This window comes from Oryzias melastigma, linkage group LG21 (genome assembly GCF_002922805.2).
Source record: "Oryzias melastigma strain HK-1 linkage group LG21, ASM292280v2, whole genome shotgun sequence".
NCBI lineage: Eukaryota > Metazoa > Chordata > Actinopteri > Beloniformes > Adrianichthyidae > Oryzias > Oryzias melastigma.
In genome coordinates this window covers 3,910,497-3,923,851 of record NC_050532.1, presented here as the reverse complement: position 1 = coordinate 3,923,851, position 13,355 = coordinate 3,910,497, and the positions used below count along the sequence as shown (strand labels likewise).

Here is a 13,355-nt window from a genome sequence, read left to right as displayed (position 1 = left end):
AGCCTGAGCCTGTGGAGGACACCCACATACGCAGAGGGAGAACATGCAAACTCCACACACAAATATATTCTCTAGTCCAACAGTGGTGAGGTGATGAGGTCCTGCTTCAGTATTTCCATCAGAAACTGAGAATTTATAAAATCTCCACGACCGGACAAAGTTCTCATCCAAAGACATAAGCTACGTTCACATTGGGCCTGGAAATGTTTGAGCGATCTAACCAAGTGTAAATGCGAGTTTCAGGCTTCCACTTTCAGAACTTACATATTTATACATCATTACGCAACTTTTTAAGTCAGTTTTTTGGGCTCTACATACAACCCAATGCAGCTATTGATCGTCTGTTGAAAGTTAAATTAGTTGAACTTTAAAGCCATGCTTTTCTTAAGCCTTTCAGAGTAAACTATATTAATATATATGATCATATATTACCTTTGGATCGCTAAAAAACAAATTATTTATGCAATATGAGTTATCTTTGTGAGCTATTTTCATACCCGGAAGTAAGACTCCTCGATCTCTGAATCAACGCGTTTTTCTCTTGTGGGTGCCGCCCATTTTATGACGTCATCATAGAGCCCGCCTCTGCAGCATGTCTGTGTTTCGCCCACAAAAACAAACAACATCCAAACTTTTGCAAAGATGGATATTCATACCGTATATCTGCCTTTTAGTGGCCTGAAGGAAGAGATAGTAGGCTAGCAGCTGAGCAGCTGAGAGGCAAAGCTAGCAGCTTATCATTGCTAGCTGAGCTGGGAAGTTAGCTGCTGATTATAGCTAGCTCAGCGTTGAAGTTAGCCGCCAATTACAGCTAGCTTAGCAGTGAAGTTAGTCGCTGATTACTGATAGCTTAGTGATGAAGTTACCAGCTGATCACAGCTAGCTGTGAGCAGGTGCTAGCTGACCAAAGAAATGAGGTGTTTGTGTTAGCCTGGGGGGCAGTTCCGGCAGCACAGACTTGAAAGGGGCTGTTCTCAACTTGTGACATCAGCTCGTGAGAACCCACTCATTTTTGTGAGTTGGGAGGGTCTAATCCCTAGAGTGGATACCCAGAAATGCATGAACAGATTAAAATTTTGCTTTTGTTGTTTATTGGGTTATTTGTAGTGAGGAATTAACATTATAAATACACTTAATAGCTCAAAAAGTTGATTTTACATTGTACAGGCCCTTCAACCAATCAGGGACTCAAATTTGGTAGTAGCATATTGTTTTTGTCATATTGTCGTCTTTTAAAGCACGAAAATGCCCACTTTTTGAAAAATAATCAAACAGGAGAAATGAACAATAATAGCGGTCTGTTTTATATGTTGGAATATGTTGGAATAGAGCTGTGAACGAAAAGGCCTGGAGCAAGATTTGCACCACTTTGACATTTAATTCCAAGCCTCCTCCAAGTAAGAGTACATGCGCTAGTATTGGGTAGCAACAGTCCAATGAGAACACCACATGCTAAAAGCGCATTCAAGAACGTGCATTCAGCACGTTCTTGAACGCACCACACGTCTAATGTTTATGTAGCTCAACAATCTAACTGACATAGCAATAAATGTGTAAAATAGTCAAAAAGATGCACAAATGAGCTCACCAATTATATGACTGAAGCACCTCCACCCCAGCAAGATGTGCATGAGAGATTTCGCTGACTTTGAACATTTTATCTGCTTCTTCTCTTGATCAAACACAGACATTTGCAGCCTGCGTTATTCAGCGGAACAGGAGGTCACACATTCGCTTGCAGTGCAGTCCCCCCCAGTCATTGGATAATTGTAAATGATAGAGGAGCTCAGTGTCCCCCTGCACCTCCATATGGGTGCACTCATCCGGAAAGAAATTAGACTATAATTTTGCAGAGCTAGGGCCAAAAACAGAGAAGGTGGCGTGATCTGTGATGGCACTTGTTGCAGACTCTCCCACTGAAGCTTTGTGTTAGAATAATAATCCATGGAATCATTAGGAAAAGCATAACACATTTGCCCTGATAATTTGGAAATAAATGTTTGATTTAAAAATGAAATAATAAGTGTGGTGGGAAATAAAAGTTAGCCTTTGATTTAAGTGATGAAGCCTGATGAGCAACTGGCTGAGCAAAACCATATTTATGTTACTTTGAAAACGTTTTGTGTATGTATGTATGCAAATTAGTGGTTGTAAATTGTATTTTACAAAAGTTCAAAAAATTAAAAAACATCCTAATAGTAGTCAAAACATATTTTTAAAGCATATCTGCAAATCTTGAGTTTATTCTACTCTGACGTGAATTGCGGATTGCACATTTTTTTGTGGTATGGTTGTCGCCATATTGGAACCAGACATTGTGAGTAAGCTGTGATTGGTCTGAGTTATCATCTCTATGGCGACCACCAGTTCACACTCCTACCATTTGAAGCCGGCTTGGTAGAATCTGTCAGTCAGTGTTTTGAACGTCCGACATGAGACCACATGCTTTTACTCAGTCATCCGATTGGCCACTTTATACCTTAAATAATTTGCACTAAAGAAAAATATGAAAAAAACAGGAAATGCAAGAACATGTTAAAAAAAAATGGCTGATGTTACTCACACAAATTTACATGCGTCCAAGCACAAAGCAGTTATTGTAACTCTAACCCTGCTCTAATAATGTGAGAATAGTCACTGTCTGAAAAAAGCAGATCAAGAATGGTTATTCTGACAAATTTAATGACTGAGTCATGGCGCCTTATTTTGGAATTTGACTTCTTGGAGCCAGCAGGTACTTCCTGTTTGGAACACCAGGGGGAGGAGTCACTATCTAGTCCACATATGCAGTCAAATGATTAAACCCCACATACACTGTTTTGAAACGTGTGTCCACGTAGATAAAATCTTTTGTGCATTCCATGCTTTTGTTTAACACCAGAACAATCGATGCCCACAGTAACTCTGACATGTCGGCTGACTGGTCATTTGTGTAATCCAGTTACTAATGGTGACTGCACTTTTGAACTCTTAATCTGCCAAATATTGAGCATTAATGCATCACATCAAATCCTTCCCATGTGGAAAAAAATCTCTCTCTGCATGTAGTACCTTTAGAAACTTCAGTGTCCCTTTACTAATCTTAGTTTGTACATTGTTAAGCATTAATGAAGTTTCAATTATTTTATTATCTATTTCTACAAAGCATATTATTTTACAGTTAGCTTAAATTCGTTTACTTAATGCATTCCTAAACATTCGAAAATTGCATTTTCAAGGATTTAGTATGATTTACACATTACTACACATCAAGTACCATGTTAGTAATGATGTCTGAATGAATCTAATGGTTGTTGGAGTTAGTAACTGCTGGTAAGAACATGATTATACCCTGTATGGTGCCAGTTATCTGGATGGACGTCGGTAAACAAATATTTCTATCTAAAGTAGTCCAATAATAATGCTATACTGTATATGTCATAACTGTACGTAAGGTATAACTCATACCAATCCATAATTTCAATTGAAATAAGCAGTTTGTTGGAGATTGTTTGTTATTTCTTTGGTTGTTTAATCCAGCAGCCATTTTCTACCTGATAAAATAGATTGGAGCAGTGATAGAAATAAATAGCACTTTATTTTCTTAGTCATACCTCATTGGTTAAAAGTACATTTAAGCTTTGTTTGAAATACTGAAACAGATTTTGTTGTGAAAACCACATTGAATGTTGAATCAATATTTGTTAATTTACCAAAAGAAAAACACTTTGAATTTGCTTTGGGTAAAAGCATGTAAGATACAGTTGCAGTACTTTAGCCTAAATAAAAGGTAATTTATATCATTTTATTTATGTCTAAGGCATATTAACATTTAGAAAAACAAGTTTTGAAGTCATAATCTTATTTAAAAAAGTGAAACATTGTCTCTATTACAGTCTGTAGATATATTGTGATATATTGTATCTTTACCTGTATCTGGATACATATTGTATCGCCATAGATCTACTAGTACACAGCCCTAAAACCCCATGCAGGCTCAGCCGGGATTCAAATTATGACGTGTTAGATCTAATGTTAAAAATGTCTTTGGGCAAAAGTGAAACATTCATGTTCTGTAGTTGTAGGTCAAATGCAACAACAGTAAAGTAATTAGTGGCTAATACTTCCACAGATGTTTAAATGTACAAACTCTCCTAGACTCACTAACTCAAACAACTCATGTCTTTATCCTAGAAAACTTCTTTCTAGCTGCCTGGTTTTCTGGTTGTATCACCTCCCTTCTCCCCAACAGCTTCACTTGATGACTTTTGCTTTTTGACTTCAAGCTTAATGTGTTTCACAAACGTCATCTAAAGTTAAGAGTACGCCACTTTTTCCTCTAAACGGATGACGCCTGCACCTCCTTACTTCTCCACATTATCCTACATGACTTTCTAACTTTGAGATCCATGTTCTTGGATTTGCTTCCTCTCTGTTGTATGTGACTCCTCACACATCTAATCTGCAGATTTCACTTGCAAGTAAACTCGGACACTTTACTAGTCTAGTGAAGCTCGACTATTGAAGACTATTGAAAAAGAAGGATTCTGGTGAAATTATTCTCTGTGGGAATTTTCCCTCAGATATCCAAACAATTCAAAGATGCACCTCTGCATACTCAACCCAGAACATTAAGGCAGCCATGCCTGGAGCGCTGTCGATTTACATTCTGCAATTTAGGTAGACTTTTACAAACTTTTAGATGACAAAACTTCTTTTGAAAAAGTGGAGCAACAAATCTCTTGGTCTAAATTTACATAAAACGGAAAAAAAGGTTTGATTGGTTTCAAGTAAATCTAAAATTATCATATTTCTTTTTTTTTATTATTATTTTTGCATTAGATTGTTTAAAACATATCAGGAACAAAAAGTATGTAATTTAATACAATACATAGATGCATCATGTAATCAGTGAAATAAAAAGTGAATTTATTTAATTTTGAGAAAAAGTTGCCATTTTTGAATTAAAAACATTTTAAAAAGGCCTTAAAAGAAATCCAACAATTGCTGGTTTGCAAAGTCTTCTACGATGCAATGTTGAAATTGAAATCCTATTCAAGTTCTCTTAAAAGCAAAAACTAATTAGTTCTACATGTTCTAATTTTACACACAGAGCCCTTAAAGGTCACCCTGCAGATACAGTATCTGTTCATGTGCAGCCTCACAGTAACCCGGCGTTATGTAACCCATGGTGACCAGCATGGTAAGTAGTGTGTCAGCGAAACAAAGCTAGATGTTTAAGCGCGTGAATGGTCGTCATTAATCATGGAGTCTGGGGCTGAGAGCAGCAGTCTGCAGTATGATAAATGAACTAACAGCTTCTACACATGCCTAACAGGAAAAGGGGAGGAGGGGAAAAGGCAGAGAGGTGCAGAAATAGACAAAGGTAGAGACAGGAGCAGCTCCGCAGACTGTGACAGGCAATAAAGTCAAACACAAGAACCCCGCTGTGCATCAGCTGTCATCAGTGGTTTGGTTATTGATGCATTGAAATGACTCACTGCAGCCACTGAGGCTTTAAGAATGCAAACAGTGGCTGAGCCCCGGCTGTTGTTGTCTTTGAGAGGCACAAATCAGCACTGAACTGCATAAATTCAGCTTTTGTCACATGGTGGGTTTTAGTGCACTTCATCACAAGCTGGTAAACCTGAGAAAGATACGAGTTCATTAAATCTGAATGCTGATATATCCCTGTAAATACTAATACAGGACATTTACTAAACTAGTTTTCAACTGTTTTTTTGCGCTTATTTATTGTATTTTATTGTATATTCCTATAAAGACTGCTCTGTGCCCTGATCTGGGCTCTGAATATAATAACATTCCAGCTTAATTTTCTGACTTAAATGACATATAAACATAATGAGACAAAATTTATGCAAAACATTCTTTTTCACTGGGGTTTTTTTTTTCCTATTGTTTAACCCAAACCTAATGGTACCTCGGAATAATCTGACCAACCTTCACACCTAAGATCTGTGTCTAAATCAGGGGATAGAAACCTTCAACATTTAAAGAGCCGAGAAGTCTTAGTAAAATATGACACTCCTTTGTATTTATGTTATTTTTACTATTTTAACAAATATCAGTAAATGATTGTGTTCTTGTGCATGAATAAAATGTAAACTTACAAGAAAAATATATATTTTTTCTAGATATGACTTCCTTTCAAAATAAAAGACATAGGATCACAAGCAAATATTGTAGTTTAATGTCATATACCGTTTATTGGTGGAAATACTTAAACTTCTATGTAGAATTAATTTAGAGCGAATAATGCTAATAACAGCACAATAAAACCCTTGAAACAGTTTAACAGTTTCGAATCTGGCGTGTGTGAATCCTGGTTTGTGGTTGCTGACCTGGAGTTCGGTGGTACACAGCGGTCTGTCAAAATGTTTTAGTAGGACTATGAAGCTGTAACGGATTGTTGGAGCATTGTGGGTATCGTTGTCAGGAGCGTGGTGGAGTGATACTTATGGTTCTTCAAATGTTTGTGAATGATTTGATAAAAGTTTGACTGTTTTGTTTCGATGAATGTGCCTCATAGTCCTAAAAATAAGCTCCTTTTTGAAATGAAAAGCATTTCTATTTGACTTGAACCAGAGAGCCACAATTGAAGGGTCAAAGAGAGCTTCCTTAAGGCTTCAAGATTTGCCAAAGATTTTTTTTTTTTTGAAGGTCTCAATAAAAACTCCCAAAATGATTGCAACAATGAAAAAAAAATTACAATGCAAACGAATATACAGAAAGGGATGAGTGTGCAGTTTTCCTACATTGCTTAACCTTTTTACCACTGGAGATGTTGCAGAGACATCTAAATAACACGCACTCTTTGGCATAGCGTCAATTTTCAACAGTTTTAATGCGATCAGCGTGAATCAGATGATTCTGACACAGAGAATTGCAGCTTTGCACATCATTGATAACATAAACCAAAGCTGCTTTTCTCCCGTGTCAGAATCAGCTGTTTTATCTTGATTGTGTGAGCATTTCATGACTAAAAAGCGTATCAGTGGAGGGCTGCTTTTCTCCGCTTCAGAATCCACTGGAATCATGTTAACTACATTAATGGTTGAAGAGTTACAGTAGTCAAAAAGTGCAGCTCCAGTGTTAAAGGGTTAAAATTCCACTCCAACCATATTCTTTTCTATCGTAAAATCACTCACAGAGAATTTTTAATGATAATGAAAAAAGTTTTTAGCTAAAATCAAAAAGTCTTTGTTGTTTTATTGCGACATATTTTATGCACAGTGGCATTAGCTCATCAGAAAATACAATTCTGGTTTTTGGGTAGGACTGTTGGCACAAAGCAACCCGCCCCCTTCCCCGTTGCTTAGAGCTCTGTTCACACGAAAGCATAGCCTCAAGCTAACATTAGTGACACAAAATTAACAACAAGCGGTATTGGGTCAATCCAGTTGTTTAATTCTGAGCCAGAATTTAAATTCTTTACAGCACAAGTGCTGAACACTCATCATGTCTCACACAAGCATGAGTGGGCCAGGGTGCACCCAGGCGGACAGGAGACTTTAACACTCTCATTTCAGTAGCTGCTACATTAGTCTGAACTTTTTCAAGCATCCAGTTTCCGTCTGATCCTGATTTGAATTAAGAAATACTAATTAAACAACTTTAATTGTAAATTCTTTAATATTGATCCTCCATTATGAGAAAAATGTATAGGAACATGTTAAAAACACAAAAAAGATGATTTTCATTGGAGTGGCTCTTTAAACACTTGATATTTCTTCAGTATGAATTAGTTTTACTCAAATAAATTGAAAGACTTTTGGTGAAAGTAGACACATAACTAGACCAATAATGTCTGAATTCAACCATAGTAGTCTGAATGGGGAAAATAAAACCTGAAGATGCTCTGCCAGATACAACTGCGGTTTACTTCAGTTTCTAAAACTGGGAACCTGGGCGGAGTGAGAACTCTGAAAGTTTTGTTGAGTCCATCCACCTGCCAGTCAAGAAAACATTTTGCATTGTGCAGAAGTTTGAGTTTTAGAATTGTACTTTTCCCCTGGGAGTCATCAGGAAATCGCTCCTTTCTAGAGCTAGCAGTCAGAGGTCATGTGCACAACGCTACGCTGGGTATTTTTAGATTTGCTTCGTATGCAGGAACAGAATATAGGGGCTTTAGTGAAAATCTTTGAAGACAAAATATCAGTATGACCAAAAATAAACTCTTTTTTCCCTTTTACTTGTTCATTCTGGCCAAATATTAACTGTACATATTTAAATAAGAAGCTGGTATTTTAGAATCAAGCAGCAGAGAGCTGTTCTAATGAGATGAAAGACATGTCTGCCTATGCAGATCCATGTCTCCTTCAATACTTGCTCCTGTGCTTTTTGATAGCTGCAAACTAGTAAAACTGATGAGGCGTTGTCTCTTATTTTACATTTTCCATATTAGCATGAGAGCTGACTTTCAGGTTATTGTCTGATGTAGTTTTTGGAAGCGCTAAAGATGCGAGGCAATGTGAGCTGACACATCTGTCAGGATCTGTTGTGGTTTGGTGCTTAAGGTCCATAACAAGGCCAGCAGATTGTTCTTCATGTCTGTCTGGCCTGAGCTCAACTCTATGCTCAGTGTCAGATTTTGTATCCACTCAGTCAGTCAACGTTTTTTGCACATGTTTGTGTGTGCGTAAGAGCCAGTGTTTGTCAGACAAGTTTTCTGCAGGTTGTCTCAAGCAGTTGTGTTGAATCAGTCACTGGTAAGTATTTCAGTAGACAAGTTGCAGATACCTTTACTCACTCACACAATCTACTCCCCCAGAACAGCAGGATCTGTTTAGAATTATCTTTTGAGCGATTTGTTTCAATTTCCTTAGAAATTTAAATTTAATTTGATTACAAATCTTTCTAAGTGAATGATTAACACATTTCTATCCATCTTTAGAACTTGTATTTCATTCAGGATAACTTAGCTGCTGTTAACTGAAGGCCGGGTACACCCTGAACAGGTCGCCAGTCTGTTGCAGGGCTGCACACTCTCACATGTGCATCTAAGGGCAATTTAAAGACACCAATTAAACTAAGAAGCATGATTTTGGACTGTGGGAGGAAACCGCAGTGTCTGGAGGACGAGGTAGACAGTTATAGAGTACCACACAGGTACCTATTGGGATTTGAACCAGAGCCTTTAAGATAAGAAGGCCAACCTGCACCACCAACAATCACCAAATAATTTGGACTTTTATTTCCCCTAAAAACAAAACCCTACTGGGTTTACTTTCATCGCTCGTTTATTGCCAGATACATTGAAATCTAACCAGCGATGGACGAAATCTGAACAGAAGTCATCTTTATTTTTTACAATTGTTTTAGATGTTTTAAGGCTGTAAAACCCCCTCACTAAACACTTTTTACAGACATTTTCAAGTTTTTCTCTTAACTCTTAAAGTTCTTAAAGAGTAAAAAAGATCTGATAGGAATTAAAGATTTATATAAAATGGCTAACTGAACACATTCTGGACAGCGGCCACAGCATGGAGAAGATTCATTGACAATAGTTTGCAGCCAGTCAGGTCTAGAGTACAATTTACTGTTAAATAATAATAATAAAAAAAAAAAAATCCACTGAAAGAAAGTCAAAAACAGTGAGACTGCAAAAGGTGAAATGCATTATACTGAGGGAATAATGGACAGCCATATAGCCCAAACTGAGACAATAACAACACAAAGCAAAGTAAAGATGCTGCATAATGTGGAGAATGCCACAAGGAATTATTAAACAGTTACACAATAATTAGGTCAATTTTCAATTCCAAGCAACATGTGAGATGTCGCTTAAGAAGCACCAACTCAATAGACGTGAAGAACCATCAAAACTACAACAGGCTACAAAAGCAACACGCGGATGATCAACCAGGAGCAGGTGATTCCTGAACCAGTTATTTGATGTAAAAGTTGCTGTAACCTAAAGAACAGAAGCAGAGCTTTAGTCTTCAAAGCCGCCCAAAGGAAAGCTATCACTGTGACACCAGTTATTAAGAAATATTTTACAAATCTTCTACAAAAGAAGCTCTTTTAATTCTTACAGTATATGCAGCCATTCATGATGCAGGTTTAAATGCATTTTTCTAATCTGAAAAAAAAACTCAATATCTATCTTCAATAGAGGACATTTTTAAACCTTAATATCCCCACAACCACTGGATACTATTGGGCTGAGTATCGCCAGTAATTTCCAGAATTAATTCTATCCACTAGCTAGGATTATGGATTAGATCAATCTCTACTTTTATGGACTGATTATTGATCTATAAAGCTAAGACTGATTAACAGACTTGATCAACCCAGCCCTACTTGTACTTTCAGACATTATTTCAGATTTTTCAATGAAACCAAATGGCAAAGAGTGAGGTTCTGGGAATTGTAGTTTTTGTTGGGTCCAAACAAAATGTGACTGGAATACTTAGGAATACCCAAATTCACATAACAGTACATTTTTTTATTGTATTTTTCATTTCTTTTTATTGAAAAAAAGGAATTTCTATGTCTGAGGTTCACTTTGTCTACAGTGAAAGAAAAGTCAAAGTGGGTAAAACTTTTTAAATCGTGTTTGTTTCTCCATTTTCAAACTTCCACTGATTTGCCGTTGTATTTTGCTTGATCTCTCTCTGAAGCTCAGCCTCCCTGACAGGCTATCAAAGGAAACAAGCAACCAACCTGTATCACCCCGTCTGGGTTTAAAAAACAAAAAAACTGCATTTCCTTTATCCTTCAGTCGTTGCAAACCCGCCGTTGGTCAAGATGCCATGTGATAAAATGTGTACCCATCAAAAAAGATGCCCTGTAAACAGTAATTGAAGCATTTGGTGGAGAAGATGCTGGTGTACAGTAGCGAAGGGAGATGGATGAAGAAAATAATGACAAGAGTAGGGAGAGATGCTGAGAGCTGGCTCTAGAATGACATGCATGAACAGCAAAGCGAGCAGGGGGAAAGACGGCTTTGCCATTCACTTTGAAGCTTGCTCCACTTCTGTCTCTGTTATGTAACAGAAGAAAGTGAAAAAGGAAAAAAGAGGGGTGGAGAGAAGAAAAGAGGGGGCAAGACTGAGCCTCTGAACTCGGAGTTCTGATTTCTCCAGTTAGCAGGTGGCTGTAAACGGACAATGGAGTTAGCGGCTGAGCTTCGGCGGTGTTGAGTGGCAGGTATGAGAGTTAAAAGAGCTGATAGATAAGGAAAGTAGTTGGTGTGAAAAGTGGCAGAAAGGTCGAGAGGAGGGGGTCCATCAGAAAACATACGGGAACAGAAGACAAGACTTGAGGAGAAGGATGGGCGTTTGAACCTCACATCCAGTTTTTCTGAGGTACATAAACACATCACTCACTCCTTGTTGCTGACAAGACAAGAGCAGCTGTGCTGCTTCTCTCAGGTCTGGGCTTCATTAACTGAGGAAGACCTCTGGCTTTTGGGGTCACAACTTCACCCCATTCTCTAGACCACCGTCACACTCCAGCTAACAACTTTCCCTGCTCTATTTTTTGTTCTTTTTTTATGAAAATCAATCTTCATGATGTCACCATCACCCACAGCAGTGAATGTTGCCATGGAAATCAGAAGATCTGCATTGAACAAATGCCTTCAGGAGGCTGGATGCATGCATAGTTTAGTGCATGCATCTTTCAGTGTTTGTGCACACGGCTCATCTTTAATTGCTATTCACAATCTGCATCTCGAGCACAGTCAGTAATTTGAGAGGCCCAGCGTGGGGTAAATAGCTGGAGCTCATTTACAAGTGTTTTTAATGGACTTTTTCTGTCTTTGTCTTTCTTGTTTCCATGCCTTTTTTCTCCAATGCCTTTTTGAGTTGTTGTTTTCCATTCATTGTAACAGTGGATTATAGTATACATGTACACTCCCCAGTGAGTGTCACGTTTGACCTCCTTTTGCTTTCAAAACGATTGCATCTCTTGAGGACACAGAGACAACAAAATGTTGGAAGCATTGCTCACAGAAACCATGGCATATTGACTTGACAGCATCACACTGCGGTTTTAGGATTTGAGGGATGTACATCCGTGATGCAAATCTCTTGTTGGGGTACGTTTCAAAGCTGAACATTTTACTCAGGATAATGTTCCAGAAAGCATGATTTGATATTTGTGACATGGTACATTATCCTTCTGGTTATATCAGGATCTATATCCAGTATCCATAAGACGGTGGTCATAAAGGAAAAGACAGCAACAACCATGAGGTTAGACCAGGGGTGGGCAAACTTTTTGGCATGTGGGACACAAAGGATTCTGAAATTTGGCACAAGGACTGATTTGATAATCAACCTTATAAAATAAAAAATATTGTGGAATTTTGACAAAAACCTGCTTTAGTTTTGATTAAAATGGATTCATACAACAGAAGATTTTGGAGTTTTAATTTCTGAACTCTGACTTTTGTTCTTTTCCTGGTGAACCAATGGGTTAATGTCCCTGAGGGGACATCACAAACTTGAAGAAATACCACCTTCCTGTGGTGCTGAAATGATCAGAAAAATCACTGTGCAACTCAGAAAACACACCAACATCAGAAAAACAACACGACATAGGATTTTTGATATTGTGTGTTTTAATTTGAAGGGCCAGATTAAATAGCTTAACGGGCCGGGCCGCATGTGGGCCCGAAGCTGTAGTTTGCCCACCTGTGGTTAGGCCATGTTGTGTAAACCTTGGCTACTCGGGGTCCCAAACTGGCCAAAAACGACCACATATTTTTCTTACCCATTAGTGGGGTCTTGTATGGAGGATAGAACTTAAGTTGATGCTGCAATCCCCCCCCACCCCCCTCTTTGTCCTGCTGCTCACCTGGCAGGTAAGGTCCTGTTTTGCCCCTGCTGGGAAGCAGCCAGAAGCAAAGGAGCAGGGTGTTTTTTTTTGTCCTCAGCAGTCTTAAATTACCAGATGTTGTTATTTTAGTTTGGTATTAGGGCTTGGTGTTCCAGATTTGTAGGTTTTATTTGTTGCTTTAGGTAGTTTAGATTTGGTGAAGCCGCCTGTAGCAGGAATCTGCTCACTCTGTTTGTTGGTGTGGTTGCGTCAGCTGTTTCCCTGTCTTATTTTGTGTTTGCCTAAGGCTCCAATCCCCTTATCTTTGTCTGTCTGGTTCCTACAGTTGCACATTAATTTATCTTTTTCTCTTTCTTTTTTCTTGTACAATTAACTGTGTTCCTCATCTTTTTTGCCGTCCCACTTGAGATAATAAAACTTTTTTTTTGTTTTTCCTTTGAGTAAAGTGGCTGAAACATGTTTGGGGGCTCGTCCGGGATATTGTCCCACTGGCAATGGCTAGTTGCATTCTCCTTAGACAATACCTGTTTGGAGGTCTGTATTCTTTGCAGCTGCATTGTTCTGCCCTG

General features: G+C 38.2%; 1 protein-coding gene across 5 annotated transcripts in view; it reads left to right on the top strand.

Annotated features, from left to right (window-relative positions):
* Window positions 1-13,355, top strand: part of il1rapl1a (interleukin 1 receptor accessory protein-like 1a) — a 260,744-nt gene that overhangs the window by 192,401 nt on the left and 54,988 nt on the right. The window lies entirely within an intron of this gene.